The sequence below is a fragment of the Empidonax traillii genome, unplaced genomic scaffold, assembly GCF_003031625.1.
Source record: "Empidonax traillii isolate 1590-97213 ecotype Southwest subspecies unplaced genomic scaffold, ASM303162v1 scaffold1018:size752740, whole genome shotgun sequence".
NCBI lineage: Eukaryota > Metazoa > Chordata > Aves > Passeriformes > Tyrannidae > Empidonax > Empidonax traillii.
In genome coordinates, this window is record NW_020956211.1 from 66,894 (window position 1) to 74,000 (window position 7,107).

The window sequence follows — 7,107 nt, forward strand, 5'->3', positions numbered from 1 at the left end:
CTTAAGGCTCCCCAGCAGGCTGGAACAGAAATCAAACCTGAAGTCCTTTGCTCTGAAATACAATTGTAAAACGTGCAGCCGCCTGAAGAAACACCAGGATGGTGTTCAGGGAAAACCAACTTTTCTCACCCAAACCTGTCTGAGTTTAGACACCGATGTTTCTCTAACGAAACTCAACTTTGGCGAAGAAAAGAAACTACTAAAGGGGTTTCTCTTGTTCCCCAGCATCCTGCCCTCTTTTTAGTTCAAAGTAAGAAATTACACAGACTGTTGGGGAAGAGGCAACAAGGTGAATATGGGTGGCAAAAATCTGAAAAGAGAGGACTTGTTGGGCACTTCTTTCCCTAAACAGGCATTTATTTCACTTTAATTCTTTAACCAGGTTTACGTGGCGCTGCCGACCACCACATTGACCTTCCCTGGCATTTCTGCTGCCGCTGCCAGTCTGTCCTCCCGAGGGCTGGGGGCACCAGGGACCACGTTCCGAGGAGCTGGCGGAGAAAGCAAAGCGTTTGCTGCCTGTTTTTATGACAAGTAAATGAACACATGCGAACCCCAGTCTGTCGCACCTGCTCCTTTTCCCACTTCATTTTTCCATCACCTCAGGCGACACATGAACTCACAGACAGTGCAGGTTTTTTTTTTTTTTTCCCCAGCCTTTACTTCCAACTTGCCGCGTTCCTCAAGATGTTTCTCAAGATGCCTTTATCAAAATAACTCCCCACCAGACTCTTCCCCCCCCAGCACCTCACGGCTCTAAAATAAGAAGCGGGAGCTGCTGAGATCTGTGCAGAGCTCGAGGCGCGGCCGCCCCAGGGGCGCCGGCTGCCGCCTCTCTGCAGCCCGGCACAAGAGCTGAGGGCAGGGGGGGGTCCATTTGGGAGTCAAACACCCAAACAGCCCCCAAAAAGTCGTATTTTTGGCTATGTGAGAGCTCCTCGAGCGGCAGCCCGCCATCTCCCTCTAGTGCCCGAGCGCGCCCGCCCCGCCGCCATCTTGGCCGGGCTTTCCCTCTCCCACACTGCCCTCTGCAGATCCATCCCGCGCCGTGCCTCCCGCTGAGGAGAGAAAGCATAAAAAACCCATAATAAATACAATATAAAGAGTCCTTCCTTATGTTAGAGAGGGGGTCCTTCCAGTCAGGATGATGAGAGAAGACCTACGGCGTTCCCCGAGACACCAGCACCTCACAGACCCAGCCGCCTCAGCGCCAGCGCAGGGTCTTGTGCGTCTTGACAAGAATCTCATCGCCAAATCGAGGTGTCATCAAATTGTACTAAAGATGTTAAAACAGTTTGTGCCAACAGGTCACCATCAGCCACGTTTCTACCCCTTTCTGGTGCAGGGCAGGTGCCCCAGGGAGCTGGGCTGGCCGGCACAGGCACAGACACACCTGCCCGCTCCGGCTGCATTTCGCTAAAAAGATTCTTCAGAGCAACAGATTAGTACATTGCTGTAGCATTCGGTGATGTATTTACTGCTGCAAAGCTCCAGATGCTCTGTAAGCCACAGTAATACAGTTAAGTGGAAAATGAGTCATTTAAAACCATAATGACTATCATAGCATGACTCCGCTGACAACAAGCCCCGGCGGTAACGCTGCGAGGCGGATGAGACACGATCATCAGGGCTATGGGGCACGTCAAGCTCTGCCTTTGGGCAGGGATTGCAGTCCCCCAGCCCTGGTGCTGCCGGGGCAGCCCTCCTGGTGTTGGGGTGTGGATGGCCAGGGTGCTGAGGTGCCCCTGTGAGCCCATCCCCTCCTCAGCGTCGCGCTCCACCTCACTGCCAGGATTGTGGAAACACTGTTGTGGCTCCCAGGGGAGAAGAGCTGGGCACCCGGATTTCGGCTGTGAGGAGGCAGAGCTCAGTTCTCCTCCCCAGTGTTCCCAAGTGCCCTGGGAGCAGGTGGTGAGGGGCTGCCACCCTTCCCGAAGGCTCCTGGTCAGACACTCCAGGCTGTGCCCATGGGGACGGATGCATTTCCAGGTACTTGCCATGGCCAGTCTGGGGACAGGCGATGTGAGGAGGGGGATGAAGGCTCTTCCAACCCCGTTGTGTTCCTCAGCCAGGCCTGACAGCAGTAGGGCATGTGGGGCCATGCCTTGCTGCTCCTCAGGCAGCCCCTTGGGAGAGTCAGGAGGGGGAGCACAGCATCAGGGAAATCACAGGATCCCAGAATATGCCAAGCTAGGAAGGGACCCACATTGAGTCCAATCATTAGCTCTGCACAGGCCCAGCCCCAAGAGTCCCCCCCTGTGCCCCAGAGGATCATCCAAACCCTCCTGGAGCTCTGGCAACCTCGGTGCTGTGCCCATTGCCCTGGGGAGCCTGATCCATGTTGGCTCTTCACTGACGTGACAAAGGCAAATAGGGTAGAAAAGGTAAAAACCAGGACCAAGCTTTCTGCTGGTGTTAAGCAGACAGTTCCGGTGATGGTAAATAAACTATTTCTCTTCTTAGGAAATTTGGCATCAATTTTTTCGCCCATCTCCAAAGGAAGCAGTTCTCTTGCTTAGACCTTGGCTAATTGTTTCAAAAGCCAGGCAATGGAAAAATCAGATGGATGTACTCACTAAAGGCAGAGACTTTAAGGAGCTCATAGAATGGAATCATAGTATATCCTGAGGGAAGGGACCCACAAGGATCACTGAGTCCAACACACACTAACTCATACTGTACAGGCTATTTGCTATAGGGAAGCATCTTTTATTCCCTTAACACAAGCAATGTGCTTTCTTGCTGGACTGTAGCACTGTGCAATTTAAGCCTAACTCTCCAAAATACAATTGCCTTTATTGAGCTGAATGCTCTGGGTATGGACCACTTCCAGTGCCTTGTATTAAATGTGATAAAGCAAGGTCACTCCGTAATCAACCTGATCAGTGCCTGCCACAGCACTGCTGGGGTTTCTGTCATTTATGCAGGGGGCCAGGAGAGCTCCTCACAGATCAGACTCTCATAAAAATAATTTACTGCTGCATTCACCTTGCCCAAAACAGCAGAGCCATCCCATCAACCTGCACACATTTCAGGCTCTCTTGAACTACCCTCTTGTGGTACAGCTGCAGAACGACATCTTCTTCTAACAGCTTAAAATACATCCAGTTCTGGTTCACTTTCTAGGATTACCTGAGACAAAGCTTTCCTTTTGGAGGGCAGTAACACCCTCTTTTTTAATCAAATGAGCTCCAAATGCATCATGTCTCCACCAAATATACCGAGCCCCCCAAAACAGGGACTACTGAAAATCCCATGAAGTTTATACTTGCATTTTCAGTTGTCTGTAAAAGAAAACAAATGTCCAAGCTTTTAGTGCAGTCTCTGCTGCATAAAGCACCCCCCTGCCCCCTCAACAGTGATTCAACACTAACTGTTAAGTGCTTTGAAGATGCAAAGCAGAAGATCCATTTCATAATAATTTAATTGTATATTTGATAGGTAAGGGCTCAATGTAATGAGCTGATTAAGTTCTTGCTTCATTATTTTCTTACATTGAAACAAAGATAATTGTACCAGGGGTGGATGATTCGGTTCTTAGGGCTAAATGCAAGTTTTTTTTCAGTAGAGAAACATATAAATTCAACCAAGAAAAATGCTGCACTCAAAATGAGTTTCAGTATTAAGCAACAATGATGATTAAACAAGCCACATTCAGTGCTAAAATACAGCAAACAGAATGACCACAGGCCTTATCAGCTTAGGTCAATATTTGAGGTACTTGAATTATCAATAAATAAGTAAACCCATTCTTTCCTGGATAAGTTCAGCAAATCTAGGGTGCCAGAAGGTGTTAACATGGGTGAGGGCTGAAAGTGCTTTTAAAACCAGAAGAGCAATGCGGAAATTCCTCATCTCCTACCGCCACTGACTCTGCAATTTTCCTGATCCAGGTTTTTTTTGTCGTCAAGTGGCTCAGGCAGTAACCTCGTGGCCCTGGGTGACTCCTGGGCTGAGTCAGGCAGGAGGTGCCTGGTATTCCACTGGTGACTCTGCTTTGAGTTCCCAGCAGCACTTTTCCCGTGAATAAAACAGGGATTACCAGCCCAGCAGAGCAAACACCAAATGGCAGCACAAAGGCCGTGGGAGATTGTAGGGTGACACCATGAATTCATACCCTCCTCCTTGCTGGTCTGAGCTTCATCCCTGATGTTGTGCCTGACAGCATGTGAGCATTCTGACAGCTATCAATACCTGTGCTTCCATATGCAGACAGTGCAGGAATGAGAAAGGGGATATTCTTTCTCACCAGCAAATACCTTTTGCTAACATGATTTCAGTTGCAAGACACCCGTGGAAAAGGAAAGGTGTGTGTCCTCAGCACATTGCCAGCTGGGAACTCCCACCTTGCCAAGTAGTCCCAGCCCCTCCAGCTGGAGACAGGACACTGGGAGAATGTGTGCCCTCACCTGCAGCTCTGGTTCCTCTCAGCTGGCAAAAATCTGGAGTCATTTGTAGAGGTTACCGTGGCTAATTCACTGAGGCCTTCAGCTTTAATACTACTGAGGGATTTTTTTGTATTGCAGCAGCACTGGGTAATGCTCCCTTGCCCCAGTCAGGGCAGCAAGCACAGTGAAATCACACAGTGAGAGACAGACTGTCCCACAAAGAGCTTCATTTAAGGAATGGCCAGGATTGGTACCTTACAGTGGGAGCAAGGAAGCTCTGACAGACTGTAAATCACCACTCCTTTGCATGCACTTCCCTCAACCAGCAAAGTTAGAGGTTTGTCTTCATCCAGACTTAAGGCAGAGTCAACTTCAAAAGGCAATTCAGCCCATTTAAGTTGGGATCCTGCTCCAAATCACCTTCTGAAGTTAAGTACAGCTGTGCTCAAAGCTGGCAGGTGGAGTCCAAAGAAGGAAGTTGGTTTCTCCAGGTGGGACTTAACCCATTCACCGTGGGAGTAACAAAACCCAGTGTGATCTGAGCCTTTGGCCACTGTTTGAACCACAGCTCTCTCTTCTCCCTTGCCAGAAGCAGAGCAGCAAGCCAAGGAGCTCCTGTGGAAAACAACACGGCCACTGGTGTGTTACCTTGTTCCAGGGGGCTTGCAGCAGGGTCATCTGCACGTGTGAGGCAGCAGTTAGAGTTCAAAGCAGCAAGAATCCTGCTAAAGAGTTACAAGGCACAGCCACAGCAAATGAAAATACTTTCAGTAAAAGCCTCCCCTACCTTCCAGTCCAGCAAGGACTACAGTTTTCACTTGCAGCTCACACAGGCAAAGGTAAAAAGGAACAAAAATATAAGATGTCTATGACTTTTGGGAAAATATTGTGCAGTGTCTATTGCTGCCTGTGATAGATTCAGTTGTCATAGGCCATGAGAGAGAAAAGGACTGCTAAGAAGGCAGCAGCAAGGTCTGAACAGATGAAAACCAGGCTAGGTATTAGTAAGACAAAACAAAGACAATATAGAAAGTTAAAAAAGAAGGGACAAACTATGGCATAGAATGATTATTGTCTTGGGAAACAAATGGTAGGAGTGCTTTCAAAGATTCCTCTCCTATACACCATGGTTGGCATCTCAACTGGTGATAGGAAGATGCTAAGTGGAAAAATAGTGAGAGTGTGGGAAGGTGGGACTTTAAAGCCTAAAGCAACATCCTGGGTGCTGCAAGCACAGCAGCTGAGTGCTTTCTATGATCTAAATCTCACACAACCTACAGAATTAATACCCTTACCACTCATTTCATTCCCACAGATGGTACTTGGTGTGGTCTTTAAATGAACTTCATTTCTTAAAACACCAGTGAATTCAAAAATAGAAGATTTAAGACAAATGTCCTGAAGAGAAAACCCTGCAAAAAAGATCAAATTGTCTATACCTGCAAGCTAACTTCTGAAAAACAAGGAAGGCACCTGTTAAGTTTAAAAGCATTTAAAATCTGGTTTCATCTCTTTCTATTCCTCTCAGGCATATTCCTCAGAGCATCACCAGCAGTAGAAGACTTGACACACGGATCTTAAATTGGATTGAATTCAAAGGGAGTGAAATGCGTCAATGCTTCCTGGGGCTCTGGGAGTGAGGGCTCATTGGCTTAATTGGGAATTAAGGACCAGCAGCAAGAGTTTGCTCAGCACCTGGGAGGACAAAGATCACAGTGTGGACAATGAAGAGCACGTTTCTTCCCCCTGCAGACACTGACAGAGCTGTCAGGGCTCCTCTGACAGCGCTGAGATGAGCCTGGAAGACGATGCTTTCATCAGAACCTCTCTCATGGGGACCCTCACACTTGCTCCAGTAGTTCCATCCTTCTGTGGCCACCTAGAACTGGTTTCAGTCAGAAACTCAGAAGGCTTTTAATGATGTGCATCCAGAAGACTGAGATTATGGTCTAATTAAAATCTAATCCAAGCAGGGTAGTACTATATTTTAAAGAAGCCAAGGATGTGGTCTCCTTTATGTTCCTTTTTCTCTGATTACTCTAATAATTTTAATAAGATGGCTTAGAAAAGCTTGCCATTTCCTTTCCATTTTGAACAGCTATTCCTTCTGAACAAAACCCCACTGGTGGGAAAAAGGATTTCTTCCCCATGGCAACGCTGGGGTACTCCACACAAAGAAGCACCTAGCAGTTTAGTTCACATTTTTTAATAACATGGCACAATTTACATTACACAAGTCTTCGCTGATGAGGAAACATGCTGAAGATTGAGAGCCGCTTCACTTTGCTTTTCACATAGGATCTAGAAAGGACTTTATTACATACAGGATAAACAGCAAAAAGGTTTGTATATAACAATCTCTTTACAATACTGAAAGCTACCACTACGGTTCCAGTGTACATATTCCTCAGGGTTGGGATTTTTTTTTTTTTGGATTTTTCCTTTCGTTCGTAAAAAAAAAAAAAAAAAAAAAAAAAAAAAAAAAAAAAAAAAAAAAAAAAAAAAAGAAACCACCGCACAACATCTGGAGTTCACAAAATCTGAAGCTCACAACTAAACCTTCAGTTGACTACTAAAATAGATCTCTGATCATTAGAAACAACTGTCTGTAGTTAACTTTTTTCTTTTTTTTTTTTTTTTTTTTTTTTTTCCAAAACAGGGTAACAACTTCAGATAGCACTTTAATACACTAGAAGACCAATGGAACTAATTTTATTTC